General features: G+C 47.5%; 1 protein-coding gene across 1 annotated transcript in view; it reads right to left on the reverse strand.

Annotated features, from left to right (window-relative positions):
* The window catches only part of LOC142766971 (japanin-like-RA2), a 118,084-nt gene that overhangs the window by 44,325 nt on the left and 55,628 nt on the right, over nucleotides 1-18,131 (reverse strand). Inside the window, exons 2-3 of the mRNA XM_075868179.1 lie at nucleotides 14,364-14,504; nucleotides 7,671-7,693 (exon numbers count right to left, since the gene is read on the reverse strand). The gene's annotated coding sequence lies outside the window, so the exon portion shown is untranslated. The remainder of the gene's footprint in view (nucleotides 1-7,670; nucleotides 7,694-14,363; nucleotides 14,505-18,131) is intronic.

An 18,131-nucleotide genomic window follows, 5' to 3' on the forward strand; every position in this document is an offset into this window, starting at 1 on the left:
TAGCACCACGCCTTTATTGAAGACCTGGTGGGACGTGCAACCTACCCGGTCGGCCCCCTGCCGGAGCTTGCCAATGTGGCGTCAGACCATCTGCTTTGACTTGTAAAGAGCCCCAGTATCCGGATTACGTTTTGTTCAGGGATTGGACCTGTCTGCAGAAGAACATAAACTTTATTTGTTGAATCCAGATGATTCGAGTCCGGCGTTTCTTTAGTGGGCCTGGGCACCCACCGCGGATGCGGTTCCGAGACCTTGTCTCGAAGCGGCTTCCTCGGCACGCTGGACGACCCAGAGTTGTGCTGTCAGGTTCGAGCAGAGCAGTGCGGCCTTCCAACGCGAGCGGAGGCTGGTGGTGAAAGAGTGAGATGAATCGGCACTGTTTGAATTGTTTATTAGGCCCTGACACTCCCACAGCATGTGACTAAGGGTGGCAACCTCGCCACATGACGTGCATCACTTTGTAGTGTATGTCTGGATACATGGCTTGCATGAGTCTGGGGTTTCTGTATGAATCTGTTTGTAATTGTCTGAAGGGTACGGCTTGCGTTCTGTTTAGCCTTTCTTGAGGGGATGGGTATATACGTCTTTGCAACTGGTAACGTGTGGTGATGGCGTGAAACCTGTTCATACGATCCTCCGATGCCCAGATGGCTGCAGTTCCCCGCGGGGGCTCGTCTTCCTCCGGCGATGCTCAGTGAGTGAGGCCTCGAGGAACGCAATGAGCCGCTTCGTTGGGGGTGCTCAGTCCAGTGTGTGCCGGGATCCATAACAGGTGCCTTTGGTTATCGAAGTTGACCTCTCTTGGATGTATGGGATGTCGTTGGAGTATGTGAAACGCCGCTTGCGAGATGCGTCCGTTGGCAAAATTGCAAATTGCTGTTTTCGAATCACTAATCACATATGTGGCATTAGTCTGTGTGAGGGCTAGTGCTATAGCCGCTGCTTCTGCCGCTTCAGCGTGTGCCGTGTTCACAGTGAGGCTTGTGATGTATTTGCCGCGATGGCCGGTAACTACCGCCACAAAACTATTTTTATTGGTATAACGCGCGGCATCAGTGAAAACCGCTTCAGTGTCGTTGGAGTAGCTTTGAGTAATGGGTTGTGTCCTGGCTTTACGCCGTCCCGTATGGTGTTGGTGGTGCATGTTGCGAGGCAATGGGGGTACGTATACTTGCTCGCATACCGATCTTGAAATTTCGACTTTGATGCCGTGCTGCTTATGATACGTGATGCCGAGTTTTTCGAGAAGGTGTCGGCCTGGGCGGGTCTTGGATAGGCGTTCGAGCTGGGACACTTTTTGAACCTCCATGAGTTCCTCGAGGGTGTTAATTAACCCTAGCTCTAGGAGTTTGCTAGTGCTAACTCCGGGCACCAGTCCCAACGCGAACTTGTACGTCTTGCGTATGAGGGCGTGAAGCTTGTCTTTTTCCGCAACTGTCCATTTGTGAAACGGTGGCGTTACGTCAGTTGTAAAATGACAAAGGCTTGTATGAGTCGTATGACGCTGCTTTCGCGCATGTCCTCATGTTTCTTCGTGATGCATCGGATGAGTTGCATTGTGCTGGTGGCCTTTGCTATGATCTTGCGCAGTGCTTCACCATTGCCGCCATTCTGCTCAATTATCATCCCCAGTACCCGGATCTTCTTTGCCATTGGAATTGGTGAGCCGTTTGATGATGTTAGTTTGATTTCTTGTTTTTCGAAGGTACGTAGTCTTTGGGCAGGCGTCCCTTTTCCACCGGTCTATATAGCAGTTTTTCAGATTTTTTGGCTGAGCAGGTGAGTCCCGTGCCTACGAGGTAATGTTCCACGCATTCTATGGCCGCCTGTAAGCGATCCTCGATCTCTCCGTCACTGCCAGTTGTCGTCCAGATCGTAATATTATCCGCGTATAGTGTGTGGTGCAGACCATCAATTTGATGTAGTCGCTCGGGTAACCCCAGCAGGACGAGGTTGAAGAGCATCGGCGAGATCACCGAGTTCTGCAGTGTATCCGAACTTCCAATGTTTATTTAATTTGATTCTAGTTGTTACACTCGCATGCGTGCGGTTCTTCCCGTGAGGAAGTCTCGGACGGAGTTGTACACTCGCATTCCGAGGTTCAATCTGTCTACTTGTCGCAATATGGCGTCGTGACGAACGTTATCGAAGGCCTTCTTCAGATCCAGGCCAAGGATGGCTCTCGTTGAGCACCCAGGATTTTCTATGATTTGATGTTTTAGTTCCAGAAGAGTGTCCTGTGTGGAGAGATGTCTTCTGAAGCCAATCATTGTGTGTGGTAATAGGTTGCTGTCCTTGAGATAATCTGTTAGTCCATAGAGGAACGCATGCCTCATCAGCGTACCTACACATGAAGTTAGGGAGGTAGGACGCAGGTTCTGCAGCGGCAATTTCTTGCCGGGCTTCGGTATAAGCAGGATCTGTGCATCTTTCCATGGCTGGGGTAACTTTCCACGCACCCAGCACTCGTTAATATAATCCGTGAGTTTCTCTAGCGATCTGTAATCGAGGTTGCGCAGTGCCCTGTTCGATATTCGATCTAGGCCTGGGGCTGACTTGGTATTGAGTTTGACGAGGGCCGTCTAATTTTCGGAGATTGAGAATTCTGCGTCTAGGATGGCGTTGCCTTTTCCCCTGTTGTCCAGATGTACTCGCGGGGTGTTTGGGAAATGTAATAGAGTTCCGCTTCCCGTAGGAAATCTTGCTCCGTTCCCCCGCAAGCGTGTACGAATTTGCATATATCTTGCCTCTGTGAGGTCTTGGTGTTCGTTGGATGTATGAGGTACCGCAGTCTCTGCCATGTGCGACTCGTAGTGAGCTGATCATCCATCTGCGCGCATTTCTCTTCCCTTTGCTGCTGTTGCAGGTTAAGTGCGTGCTTTTCTATTTCTTTGTTGAGCTGTGCTATTCTTTTCGCAGTCTCCTATTATGTCGTTGTCGTTTCCAGCGGCGATGCAGTTGCTTGCCGCATGTGCAGTAACCGGGTGTCTATTCCGCCAAGCCCAGCTGTTGGCGGCATCATTTGCGTCACCCTCTCGATGTCCCGCCGAAGTTGGTCGGTCCATTGCTTAATGTCTTCGATGTCTTCAACCTGTTGCTTGTCTCAATTTATTCGTAGTAGTGCCCCATTGGTGATCTTCATTTGGCGACCGGCATCGTGTTCCTGTGGGGCACCTTCTGCTTCTATAGAAATAATGTAATGGCCACTGCCCAAGTCCCGCATGGTGTTTCTCCAAGTCACCTTTTGTGTATTGCACGTAAAGGTAAGGTTCGGCGTGGCGTCAGTGCTGACGCTGTTGCCCTGCGTAGTTGGTGCCGCTGGGTCAGTGACCAGCTCTAGGCCGGCAAGTTGCGCCGTTTCCCACAAATGCCTGCCTTTCGGCTGATCGCGTTTGTAACCCCACGCCGTATGCACCGCGTTGAAGTCGCCTCCAATGAAGAGTTGTTGCCCCTGGGCGATAACGAGTGCTCGTTTGAAGGGGACGTGAAAGCGGTGTTTCCGGCATCTCAGACTGCTATAGACGTTGAGTACAAAGATGTTTTCGGGCGTCTTACGCTGAGGAATTAGCTTTACGAGGACGTTTTCAAGATCCTTGACTTGGGTGTCGTGTTCGATAACCGTGAGCTCTCGCTTGACCAGTGTGGTGATGTTTGGATTCTTAGCCTTACCTGTTATAGACTGGTACCCTGAAAGTTAGGCGGGGCTGTTTGATTCCTCCAGTATGATGACGTCTGGGCGTTCGGGGATCGTTTTCAGGTATCGTTGTAGGTGCGCTCGTTCGTCTTTGTAACTTCTGCAGTTCCACTGCCATATTGTATGCTTTTGTTTAGAAGAGTGCCTTGCCATGGTTATGTGGTACTACATGTGTGGGGCCGCTTCGTTATGCGACGTCACCAGCGCACTGTTGGCAGCTTCTAATCTCCACAATCTGTCTCCAGTAAAAGTTTAATTTTGGCAGTGCACTTGGGGAACGGGCGTATGTGCACGAATTCTGTTTTAGATGGGTAGCAGTGAAAGCCACACTAGTGGGCATAGTGATTGACTATGCTCGAGGCTTGCTGCAGGTTCACCTAATTATCTCAGAGTGTGCCCTGCGGGGCTCAGATAGTGATGTCATCAGCATACAACACATGTTGTAAAACCGCACCGTTTCTGCACCGTGCTACAACAACTTGGTTGGAACGCTCAACAAGCTGCAGCACATATTGCTCCCCTGCTTGTCCAGGCTGGGGATGATGAAAACGAATGGTGTCGAAAGGAACGCCGGGGTATCCAAAAAAAAAATGCTCGCAGCTTCCCTCGGGGGAACACTGAGGAGGATGCGGACCATATAATTGGTTAAAGGGGTGTTAAAGTGCGACTTACTTGGGTCGATGGCTAAATTGGTTAACGTGGTTGTGAAATGGGGTGTTAATGTGCGACTTACTTGGATCGATGGCTAAATTGGTTAACGTGGTTGTAGGAGGGGGTGTTAAATGAGTGAACACGTACACACGTATGCGAAAGGGCGGCGCTGGTCGAAGGGACGTCGATCATTGTGTTTGTGGATTCGTTGGAATTCATTTCACCGCGACCTTGGACGTCGACGCGCCGTACAAACCAACCGACGAGTGGCAACTGAGCGAGCGAGCGCCGACCTTGAGTATATATACAGCACGACGGCGCATGCACTGTCAGCTGTTGAATATTCTCGAAGCGCGACGCCACATGCGCGTCCACTGGAGAATCAGGAGAATTGTAGATGTCGAACGCGGTGTGTAGAGGAGGAAGGGTGCACAGATGGTGGAGGAGTGAAGCGCGCGCGATGTGTAGAGGAGGAAGAGATGCACAGATGGTGGAAGAGTGGGCGACGGCGCGACGGCGCATGAGCGCGCGTCAGCTGTCGAATGTTCGAGAAGCGGTGCGGATGGCGCGGACGGCGCACTACAAGGCGCGAGTATAAGATGCTCCGCATCTAAAAAGCTAGCTATCTTTCGACGGAGGGCGGCTGGTAATGCTCACTCATAGAAGGTGTGTATAAGATCTCCCCTACTGCCACAAAATGTCCCTACTGTCACAAATTTTTGTGAAGGACATGAATGTTATGGGTCGGAAAGCTCTGGCCAGGCCTTACATGAAAGAAGCACACTTGGTGTCCAGAAAACTGGCAGTCATGAGCTTCCTGTTTGAAATGTGGCGGGAATGGTCAAATTGATATCAGTTCACAGGTAACAGTGGTGTCAGTACATCGAGTAACTCGTCGAGTTTGATTGAAGACAATTCTACCTCAGGGTCAGCTTGTTGGAGGCGGGCCAAAGTAAAAGCAGCCCCTAGATAGGAGGCGGAAAGCGTTCCCGCTCAAGGCACTGAGCTTGAAAAGCCTGAGGGGGGGGGGGAAATAGCCTCACACCACGCGCTCAAAAATACGACGCAAAATTTCGAGTGAGGAGCTTATCCGAATCGAGAGCTACCCATGTGCATATAACGTGCATCGCTAGGGCCACAATGCCCAGGTCAGGAATACCGGGTCCTCCTCGATTCCTGCGAAACTAGAGCGCGAGGCGTGCAAAGTAGGAATATTAGCTACTCCAATAGAAACAAAAAACAGTCCCTCCAGGACTAGCCTGGTTCAGGGCTTAACAGGCATAGCGGAAGCTACACATTTATTAAAACTAAACAACAAAGATTATATTATTTATTCCTAGCTGTAATCAGACGTGACAAGGCACTCAGTCACCCAATTCTGTTGCTCAGCGTTTCCTTAATTAACCGCCAGTTATTGGTAGTCAGGCCATCTTTTTAAAATAGAAACCTAATATAAGTAGCCCCTTCTTTACGGGCAGGCAATGAACGGGACGTGGGCTGGAAGGAGCGCAGTTGTGATACATGACTTTGCTTTTCGGTCTATTTAGCCTGGCGCGGCTCAACGAGCGGTTTTATTTCATGATGTCGAAAACTGTGCAAACAGTTGCCTTGTCAGAGACGCCATTGAAGAGAACATGGTCATGTGTGTAGGCGAACAGTGTCATTGGGGGTGAACTTGGCGGAAGAAGAAATCTGCTGACGATAGTGTCCATGGAAATCTTTTGCAAGAGTGACTCAAATGTGAGCACGTAGATAACGGGTGAAAGTGGATCTCTCTGCCTGATTCTACGGCATACAGTGAAAGGCTGCGAGATGCGATCTGAGATGACAAATGGTGCACTGGTCTAGTTCAAAGCCACTCGGCGTTTAGAAGCACCTCGCAGAGTACTCTCAACCATTCCTGCGCACTACGCTTGCCTGACCATCTGCCGGTAACGAAATATCTTCCTGGCGCTGGAAGAGAAGAAGGCAAAACTTGGAAGAGAGAGAGGGAAGCGCTTTGGAAGAGGTTAAGGGGGGACGCAATAAGGTTTTCGGTCCACGGCACGACCAATACCCGTCTACGCTCCGGACTCGTTCATAATCTCGGTCCTTCGGCGTCTGCTCCGAAAGCTCCCAGTGAAATTCTCAGTGGTCCTCCTGCTGTTCTCTCAAGTAATATACTTTGACTATCTTTCATCTGAAAACATTGTTCTTTACCCATGTATAGATTGGACCTCTTTACGAACAATAATTGTCTAGCTTATTCTGTTGGTGCATGAATTTTATTTCTGTTTGAGTCTGAAGAAGTTTTGCAGTTTGTGAATATCCTTGTCGCTTGCCATAAGCCAGTATTGAAATGAGTTGCGTGTGCACAATGGTTGTGCAATCTTGTTGCTTAACTCACAATAGTAACATGCTCGTAAAGGTGACACCAGTAGGCTCGTATTTATATATTGCATTTGTTGGGTCAATGCAGTTACTGTAAGTTTTATGCATCTCTGTAGCATTTAAATTACCAATGTTTGTTCTTTCTTGCCATTCTTTCGTATATAAACTATCAATCACCATAGCGTACCACACATGACGACCCGTCATTTACGTTTTTGCGCTATACGTGCCCGGAGAAGAGGGCTAGACGACGTACGTGACAAGGTTTTCACTTTTTCATGTTATGAACATCCAGACGTTATCGCCACCCCCTCAACATCCCACGCTCATTTTAGTCGATTCCAAGCATACAATAGCGAGAGCACCCTGACGTTGGTGTCTAGATGGATGGATGGATGGACGGACGGACGGATGGACGGATGAACGGGCGGACGGATGGACGGATGAATGGAAAGATGGATGGACGAATGGACTGATGGAGGGATGGACAGATGGACGGATGGACAGATGGACGGATAGACGGATAGATGGATGGATGTAAAAACAGGAAGGTGAACTATATGAGAATTCAGTTCGCTACCCTACACTTAGTGAAGGAAAATAAAAAACGACAAGAAAGACATTAGGAAAAGAACAATAATATACAGTTGAGCCTAAACTACAGCATCAAAAGCACGAGTCTATAGACTCGTGCTTTTGATAGTCAAAGATGTAATATGATAAAAAATATTTGTAGTTTATGAAGCATTACTTCACATCTAAAAGTTATCTTTGGACATAGTTATCTGACTGCTACAAATTTAGAACTTTAAATATAGTTTCGTAATCTACATAGCCAAGCACAGTGCATGTAAAACCCCACTCATTGGGGTCTTTGAGGTACCTGTAAATAAATAAATAAATAAATCACTTTCGGGACATTGCAAAATTTATAAATGTCATGGGAAATACTTACTCGTCCCATGTTTTTGCTTTTGACTGAAAAGAAATCAGAAAAGCATAGCAAACCACCGTTATTTCTAAGATCAGTACGCGATATTTACATTAAACGCAGTGTCCTATTGCTAGGTAACATGATGCCAATGCACGTGGTATGGTAATACGGATACAACTGGTTTAACCTAACAAGCATAATTTGTACTTCTACCAATACTTCACTCGCGTGCGACTACTAATCAATCAGAGCAACATCACTGAAACGTGAACCTGTAAACGTATGGTGTGTAAAAATTATTGCGGTCGACACTGTTGCACTAGATCATCGTCTCAATGTAAGAAACACTTAGTTTATCCCTTTTATTTGCATATCATTGAATTGGTGAATAGCGTATTGTCGTCGAGAGAGAGAGCTACTCAAGCTATTTATTCTGGCGTCATGCTACTTACAAACAAGTACAGCACTCGTTGTCGTAATAACAAGACACGCGTACTCACAAAAATTGAACTGGAATTTGTAGGCTTCAGCGCAATTTAGACGAAGACGACAGGAGACACACAGAACACGCAAGCTCTCCCTTACAACTGCTTTTTTTGCACTTGAACAAGCCTTTTTATGCGCCAAACCTGCGTTTATTACCCAAGCACAGCAGATCAAGATAAAAGACTATATAAACGGAACCCAAGACCTATAAGCAAACAGAAAGTGCAAAAGCTTACGATGGGACCAAACCTCATGGATAATGCATACCTATATCACGCAAGCCAAATTGAATCTTGAAATCAAGACTGTACATGATTTACACTCTAAAACAGCACCTTCAAAATAAACTTGACGAAGAGCAGGGCGTGAAACGTTTAACTTGTCGTGGTGATAGTGTAAGTGAGTGTCTAAAATTTAGAAGTGATAGAAACAGAGAAGCACGTGGGGATAAAAAGACAAAACATAACAACATAACAAAGGTAGGTTTAAAAGCATGGTTATCGCTAGTATATAAAAAGATTGTTTCCAGTTGTTACCCCGTCTGTTCAGGAAAAACGTGACATTATTAATTGGCAGTCATGGTTCTCCTGCAGGGGTATCATCAATTTAGAAAGACTATTTTTTAGGTAATTATTTTTTCAACTCGCAGTTCGATGTAAAATAAAACAGAATAAAATATAACAGACTCTTCTGCCAAAATAATTGGTATAATGAAAGTGAACGATGTCTTTACCGGATTACGAGTGACTGTTTCTTGGGCATTCATGTTTGAGATTGTGCGCAGTGTCTATCTGTAATGAACAACTACAGCACCATTTGATGTGAATATATCTATGTTGGCGCCTATTGACCTATCTCCGTCTTGACGCATAACGTAAGCTAACTATTCATAGTGGTTATCCACATTAGATACCAATGAGATAGAAGAAAATGTTAGCCTACACCTATACATAGCCGAAGCGTAATCTCGCACAAAAACGGTATGGAAATGGGCATAACACTGCCATACAACATTCATTCTTTCATGACTGTACTGTCCGTTGGCACATTAGAATAAACAGAATATTGCGTTCGATTTTAAAAAAAATATATATTACGACTTGAACATTAATTCTGAGAAAAACATTTTCAAAACGCTGTTTATGCCAAACTTCAATGATCTGTTAATTCAAACGGTTGTTTTAAAACATTTCTGGTCCAAAGAATTCCTGGTCCCGTATGTTACTTCTCGTTTTTTAAGGCCCAAAATACGTTACTGGAGGCCGCGGTGTTCGACAAAGTATGGAACTAGGATACGAGCCCATTATGTACCAACCTATTTCAATGCACTTTCCCCCAGCATTTTTCGCACAAAAACAAAATACAAATTAAAGACACTGCTACGGCGTATCTGTCTACAATTGTATTGCAGGTCGTGTGTTATTTCATATACACTCATTCGCAAGCATGATGCTGCACAATTATCCAGTGTGTTACTTTGCTTAAGAAGCATTTGCTCTGATTCTTTCTTTTTTCCTTTACACCTTTTCACTTTCAATTGCTAAAAATATTGTATAATGCTTGTAACTATTGCTTATATGCTTTGCTGTTTCTAATCTTATATGCACGTTGTTTTTTGTCCTGTCATCCCTCTTAGGCCATAAGATACAATTTTGTAACGGGTCCGGTTTTTTGCTGTCTGCCAGGCTCTGCCACTCAAGCCACCAATTGGATTTGGCAGGCCTAGTCAAATGTACTGTTTCATTTGAAGAAATAAAAGGGACTATTATTTTTATCATTATTCATTCATTCATTCATTCATCTACTGTCGTCATCTGTGGAAACAAAAGACGTGGTTTTCGCTCACGAGTAATTAGGTATTTTGCCTTGCGTTCTTTTATATACAAACACATAACACTTATCAAAAGCGAGAGTCAAAGTTGGTATTTTGAATATTCAACTATGCCTAGTACACCAAAGGCTGAAACTACCGAAGCGCTCACTGTCGGTGTATGTTGTTGTCATTGTGTGGCCTTCGATATAAATGACGACAACGCCTCGTTGCTCAAGCCATTGCATTCGCATAAGGAGAGTGAAATCACCAAAAGTGATTTGCGAGCCAAAACAGCCTCGCTGATTGGATAGTGAGCTTGTGCTAAACTTACTATCCCGGGATATGCAAGTTACTAAAAGATTGAACGCTAAGCTTGGACATTCATTGAAAAAATTAAGTTAACGAAAACAGATTAAGACGTCCGGCAAAGAGACCAGAAGGTAAATGTAATACTCATCATGGCTCTTTGCATCGTGCTTTCCGTTAATTTGAACGACGCTCGTGGGGAACGCGTGATGACTGCCACACAAACAACATTGAGTACTTTTAAAAGCATAGCTGCGTGCTTGCTGAATTTGAAAGCATCTTTGCCTAGCCATCACATCACTGCGCGTAGCCGTGGCAACCGCTCGCAGCTGGCGTATAGCGTCCCGTGCTACCAGCCCTACTGCTGCTAAGCCACGCCTAGCAACGAAGCACACGCGCTCTCTATCACACGCGACGTCACGGTACACCATGTGACTTCTCCGTGATAGGCGATTCAAGCCGCCCATGGACCACCACCTACCACCCATGAAACAATGAGTATTGGCGGCTGTCAGCGAGCGTCTGAACAAGAACGTCGCCGATATGCTTGTGGCCACGGAGTACGTCGATGTCGAGCACAAGACGTTAGATGTGACCCTTGTCTACGTGACTTTCGCGTACAACATGACCATACGAGAAACGTCGCATATGATGTCCCACAAGCAGGTCTATAGATGGAGCCCGGACACGATCCTGTCCGCCGTGTTACTGGATACACCAACGAAGAAAGCATCGGCGTCACCGCATACCTACAGCGCACCGAAAAAGCCCGACAACTCACCCGTCTCCAGTGCCAGCAAAAGACCGACAAGTATCGCTGCAACCTTCAATGGCGCTTCGCAGAATACCAGCCTGGCAACCGCCTCTGGGCCTCGACACCAGTACTACGACGTGGACTATAGGTGGGAACCCCTTCGACGATTTTTTGGGCCATACAAGGTGCTTCGACAATTAGGGGCTCTAGCACACAAGGTTATTCAGGACGCTAATATGAATCCCCAATGGCGCCGTGCACTGTCAGAAGTCGTGCATGTCGCATGCTTTATCCATTTCGCGCGCCTTTCAGAACCAGGCCTGAACTTCTTGATTTATTACTGTACTTTCTTGTTTTTGCGTATTGTTTATTTTATTTTCTTTTTTGTTTGTTATGTTTGTTGCAAGAATTTTCCCACCTGTTCTGTTCCGACATCGCACCGATGTTTTTTTGGAGGAGGCCCTGACACACGTGCTATTTGGACGTGCTTGGTTTAAACCCACAACTAGACCGATCAATACTCAGCGAAGATTACGCGTAAGTATTCGAGGAGCTTCATATTTGTAGTAGTTTTGTTAAAACTGCGCACTTGACTCGAACGACAGTGATAAGGCTGGAAATCTCGACGTGTGGTGTACAAACGACGGCACGTCTTTACAACAAAATCATGGATGGTCGACACTCTGTTCGCCCACTATCAGTGTAAGTGTGTAGTTCTGTAGTTTGAGCTCCAGGAGAGCTATTCTCGAGATGTCTAAGTGAAGGACATGTTCAATTCGGCCTCTCCTGAATGGCTAGAGCTGGCGAGTACCACGCTGCCTGTTTCCGGTCTTTCTTCCGCCACGGAATTTTGACGCTACGTATGTCACACACAGGTCCCGTTAATTCGGGAGGCGATCGCCGGGCTAATTCCAAGGGCCAAAGTACCGACCCCCCGAACCGCACCACGAAAGCGTGGAAAATTTAGAAGTGGTCCTTTTTGGCACGCCAGCGGACGCCGGCTGTGGCCCAAAGAACAAGTCAGAGCAAAGAGTTGATAAACAAAACAGAATTATATTCTCAATAATGGCAGATCAAAAACATTACACAAGTATGCACACACCACAATAGTTGAATACAATAAGTCACCAATCAAAAAACGTACTACACAGTAAAATCCGCCACACTCGAAATAACAGACACCGAAAACAATACGCACTACAATGAAGTCGCATGCATTGAACAACCAAGACACTTAAAGACTAAAGAGATAGAAAACCTAGTCAGTCCAAACTTCTCGGAACAAAAGTCTGGATGATACTCTTCCGAGAATCACTCACTCAAAGTCCAGCGTTGTTGTCGTTCTGCTGCCCCCGAAGTTTCTCTTACAGGAAACCTCACGTCTTCAATTGGCCAATCTCCAAGCTCCAAACTTCTTCGCCGGAAACACGTCAGCTTCACACACTCAGCTGTTGCCACGCGTCTTCGCTCGATAGCGGTAGACACACGCTCTTGCATGTAGCTCGAGCCTTCACCCCTCAGGTGGAAATCCTCTTCTTCTTGTGCTTTGTCTCTACGGACAAAACCTTCGCCGACTACACGGCGGAATCCCTCCGTGCTCTGGCGCTAACTTCCGTCTTCTCCTCTTTTGTCCCTAGGGACAAAACCTTCGCCGACTACACGGCGGAATCCCTACGCGCTCTGGCGCTAACTTCCGTCTTCTCCTGATCTCTCACCTCAGCTGCTCGATTAAAAACCCTCCGCGCGAGATTCCAGACAGTTCTCGTCATTTCGTCGGCGCGATACGCAGCGAAGGCTGGGGAGAGGACGAGACGGCTCGAAGGCCGTCCGCGATAAATGACTCAACCCGGCTTCACCACGCCCCTTTCCATTTAGAAAGTTCGAGTGCTTGGTCGGCCGCCGTTGTGAGGTGAGGAGGTTCGTCGGTGAATCTACGCTTTCGAGAGAGAGAGTCGCGCCCGGGGAGTCTGGATGTTTGTTTTCTTTTTTTTATCGTTGACCTCGCGGCGTCACTCCGGCGTTTCGTCGCGAGGATTTGGCGGTGCGCTCTTTTTGAGCGCTCGTTCTGTGGCAACGTAGTTTTCAGAACTCTCGACGCAAATGAAAAATACGAAAGGCATTTTGCGCTAAAAAATATTGCCCCTAGAGATCCACTTTTAGAGGTCAATTCCTGAGGTCATGCATGGATTATGATCGCATAAGCCCTTCAATTAGTTTTAACGTGGCCGCCCGCCTGACGCCCCTGAAAGATCTGGACGGATTCACATCATTGCTCTTCAAAACTTTCATGTATATAGGCGGGAATTAACGTCTCAAAATCACCATAAGATTATGAGAGACGCCGTACTAGAGGACTGTGGTAATTTCGACCACGTGGGGTTCGTTAACGTGCACCATATCTGAGCACATGGGCCTGCAGCATTTTCGCCTCCATTAAAAATGCAGACACCGAAGGCGAGATTCAATTCCGTCACCTGCAGGTCAGCAGCCGTGTTCCTTAGCCACTGAACCACCGCGGCGGGGCCCTTCAAACATTTCAACACGTTCATACGCACGTTCAGAGTAGTCAAGTTTGTTTATAGTCATGTTACTTTGCCACTTGGTCCTTTTAGTTTCTTTTCACGCTAGAAATGCACTGGCGAATTTGCTGCACGTACGTCGTCAAGTGCTCCGTGATGTAACGACTCACCGTTTTTTTTCGTAGCTGAACGAATTCGGGTAAATCGAATATGTCCATGAATTGGACACCACAAAAATTGCTCCCCTGTTGGAAAGATTCCCACGATATTGTGAACAGCCCATGTCACAAAAGATTTTCATCGAAGCACAGAATAAAAATTGAAATTGCTTCTATAATCGAACCAAGGTGATATGCGTGGAAACCATGTGATCTATCACAAAGCCACACCGGTGCGAGAAACAGCTGCACGAAAACAATCCTTGCAACTGCCACCTCGAGGCAACAAGTAGGCGTAGTTCCAGTACTGGCTAGGCACTTTGAAAACAACGAAAGAAACTGCATATGTGTTCGAAACACGCAGCGAGTTATAGTCAATCGTTGATTGACTCTCGCAGAAATACTTCAATGACTAACACATTAGATGCATACCTTATTGCACTGTACGGTTAGGATTGTCTGCGTTCTTTACTGTGTGACCTATCTAAGCGTCTTCATGATCTACTCTAATGACGCCGCATATCTTCATAAACCTGACAAGGCCTCGTTGTACGAGCAGCAGTTAATTACTTGCTCAAAAAAAGAAAGATGCTGCAGTGGCAGCTACTTTCTGAGTGCTTCTCATCAAAGAGATGCTCCCTTTAGATAGTACCAGGCCGATTTTAAGTCGTCACTTACCTGTTGTTTTTTCAATTGCAGTTGCCGGTGGATTATATCGTCCCCAAAGTTTAAAAATCTGGACGCTACACATGGGTACCAAGACTTCTCAAGTGGCCTGGAGTAACCGACAAGGTAAAGACTATTTTGTGAAGCGGGTAACTGAAAACAGAAGTGATTGTTTTTTATTTTGGTTAACAGTGCGACACAAGTAGAACTGAAAAAATTGTGAAGCAGTTGCACAGGCGTCACACTAATATGCGTTATGAGCAATATTATCCTGTCATGAGTCAAAGTGCACGTCGGACAGCTGCTTGACTAGAGCTAGATCAAAAACGAGGTGAGAGACTCACAGCTAAGAGAAAACCGCAGTTTGGGAAAAGGATAATCGGAGCTTCCCTCAAAACGAAAGTTGGTTTTCAGTTTTCGAGGAACAAATAGTCATTCCCACTCAAGAGCATTTTTCTCTCCCTGTTAATATCTGCCCATAAGAGTCTACAGTTACATGGGTCATGCACATGAACTTGAGGCAGCGTGTTCAATTGGAGGCTTTGGCGGCTGTGAACAATAAATTAAAAATATAAGCACACCCACGTATCAGAATTAGGACACCCGTTAGTCAGCTTTAGATATTCAAAATTTATTGCTCAGCTCTCACCTGAAAGCCGAACAATGGGTTACCCACCCAGCCGAGTAAGCAGCCAAAGGCCAGCAAGCATTAGCTCAAAGCCGAGGGCCTCTCGTACCTCCCGCAGTGTAAGTAATAAAGTTCATTGATCTGAGTTTGGCTGAAAACTTTATCTTTGATACTTCTCATCATTGCGTTATAGTGTGGCAAGTCAAGCAGGCAAGTACGCTCTATGTTTTACGGATTTTACATTGGGATGGTTGGCAGGGTCGAAGTGTAAAGGTACGCGCACCCTTACGGGCCTGCTGACTACTTTGGCGGCGCCATGAGCAAAACATGGCGAAAAGGGACATCTCAATGGGGGGGGGGGGTCGATTTTAGATGAAAAGAAAAGTGACACCTGTGTCTGCCTCTCAGAGGGAGGACACCTCAACAGTAGATCACGAGGGATAGGGGTAGAAAAGGGATTAAAAGGATATGATTAAAAGTAAAGACGTAGAGAGAGAGGAAGGAGACAGTGAGGTGCAGGGACGGTGAACGACGAAAGTAAGGAGAAGACAAGAAAGACGGACATGGTTGCAGGAGTCCGAGGACGGGGTACTACTGGCGAGAACTCTTGTCGGCATGAGGAGATAGCCTAGGGCAAGTCCAGTAGGCTAGAACTATGCTGTCATCGAAGATCGGCGTCAGGAGATGGCGTAGGGCCAGCTCAGGTGGCCAGAGCTACGCTGACGTCGCGGATCGCGAGGGCATAACTGGTCGGCACGAAATGCAGCGAGCGATTCCGACGGGCACGCGGCAATCTGCTAGCTTCCGGGACAGTGGCTTGTGTTTACCTACATCACAATGCACCGGACGCCTGAGGGACGAAGAATAACTGCCCGGCTGCTCGATCGCCCGCACTCAGGTATGGGCGAGCGAGCGCTCGAGTACCGCGCACTCGTCCCGCAGCCACCCAACTGTGGCACGCTCCCCATCCTTCCGCACCATGATCCGGGCCTCGCGATCTCAACTACGATCCCCGGCATCCGGGCCAAGCGAAACACCCCTCAGTGCGTCCTCCAACAAGGGACCACAGCAGTCATCAAGCAGCGACTCTCTGGCCGCCTCCTCATCTTTACCGACGGCTCGGCGGCGGCAGACGGTGCAGCGGCTGCTGCATGCGTGGTCCCCACGCTCAGCCTTAACGAATAGTGCCGGCTACCTTTCACTGCATCATCAACTACAGCTGAACTCGCTGCCATCGACCTAGTGGTAGATCAACTCGCCGAACTGCTTCCACCAACAGCGACGGTGTTTTCCGACTCGCGGTCCGCATGACTGGCGCTCGTGCGAGCTGAACGTGGCGTTCCCATTGCGCAGAGGCTCACGCGGAATTTAGTAGTGATTGTGCGAAGTGGCTGCGATGTGATTTTTCAGTGGGTGCCTTCGCATATTAGACTACGTGGCAACGAGGCCGCGCACGCCCTGGCAAAGGAGGCACACCACCCGTCCACCCCTGTCACTACGTTCGGCCGCACGAGCGATGTAGCGCACTGTCGTATTGCGCGCCATGTGCGCGCGTTACATTCCGACTCACGTGCGGCCACGGGAAACCCCCCTCAACCGCTGCCGAAGACCGGCATCGGCAGGCGTGCTCGTGGTTTCCTTATTCGTCAGTGCACTGACTGTAGCCGCACCACTGAGCTGCAATTTTGCCGCCCCAACAGCGGGAGCCCGGCGTGTGCGGAATTCCCGGCGGATGAGACCTTCGAGCATGTTCGGCTGCAGTACCCCGGCTACGCAGACCAACGCCGGCGGCTCTTCGATGCATACGGCCCATTGGGAATGCGACACGTGAGTCTCGACCACCTATGGTTTCCCCGCGCGCATCGTATAACGCTCCATTGGGCATTCGAGGACCTGCTGAACTTTTTCTACGATGTCGACCTCTTCACGCGCCTCCAAAAAGGCCTGTTACACACGTGTCGGCGTTTGTTGACATCGCGCCACGCCGCATTCCTCCTCGGATCCCCACGTGACTTTGTTTACGTTCGCTGCTCCAAACTGCCTGATGGCCTTTTTTTCAAAAACGATAGTCTTTCTTGTGGACCTTCGACGGAAAAATTTTCGTCTGTCTGTCTGTCTGTCTGTGTGTCTGTTCATTTGTCTGTTTGTCCGCCCTAACGGTACCTCAAACGTAACCAAACGGCCAACCCAATTCGCAGCGCCCACCAATATTGCTCAAGGTTTTGCGTTCATAGCTCTGCAATTGTCAATTAAAAATCAATTTTCGCGCACTGATTGCCCTAAATACAATTATTGCCCTAAATAAAAAGCAATGATTCCCTAAATACTCTCTACATGTCCAGTGGGTTTTTTAAAGACGAGAGTTCTTCTTGGGCACCTTCGACGGAGAAATTTTTGTTGGTTTGTCTGTACATTTGTCTGTTTGTCCGCCATAACGATATCTCAAACGGCACCGTACGGACAACCCCATTCGCAGCGACCACCAATATTGCTCAAAGTTTAGCGTTCATAGTTGTGTGATTTTCAATTGAAGAGCAATTATTGCGCATATCTTAGGCGCCATAAAAACACTTCGAAGTTTTGTATGTCTGACTTTATACTAGAAGAGGCACACACAAGTAACTCTAAGGAATGTAGCGTTTTAGCGCGCTACGATGACAGTGCAACGCGATGCACAAAAAGTTGTGTCTCACGCTTTGCTACAACGTCACGGTGGTAGCACCTGACCATCGCTTTGCGTTTCACACCTTATCACTTCTGAGACTGGCGCGCATCTTTCTCCGCAGGTTTCACGCCTTCGTTTTCGAAGATAACTGCCAGGTGGCGCTTGTGTGTAACGTGCCTCGATGCGCTCGTTCGCCTCCGCTACACGCTCGAGGCACTCTAACACAGCGCCTCCAGAATACTCTTCACCGAATTTCTTGTGCAGAACATCAAATAAATGTTTTGGTAACTCTTACCAGACGCAAGACTATCGTCTTTTGACTTCATTTGCGGTGTAAAATGCAGATTTGGAACCAATTATTTTTTCTCTCCTTTCGCGGGCGCATTATTTCCGCTCCGGCTTCTCGGCGGTCTTTCGGTGGATTGCGTCTACTGCGTTTAGTTTATTACGCGCGTGAGTGATGTGAGCAATCGAATGCGTTTCAGTA

The sequence above is a fragment of the Rhipicephalus microplus genome, chromosome 7 (genome assembly GCF_043290135.1).
Source record: "Rhipicephalus microplus isolate Deutch F79 chromosome 7, USDA_Rmic, whole genome shotgun sequence".
Classification (NCBI taxonomy): Eukaryota; Metazoa; Arthropoda; class Arachnida; order Ixodida; family Ixodidae; genus Rhipicephalus; species Rhipicephalus microplus.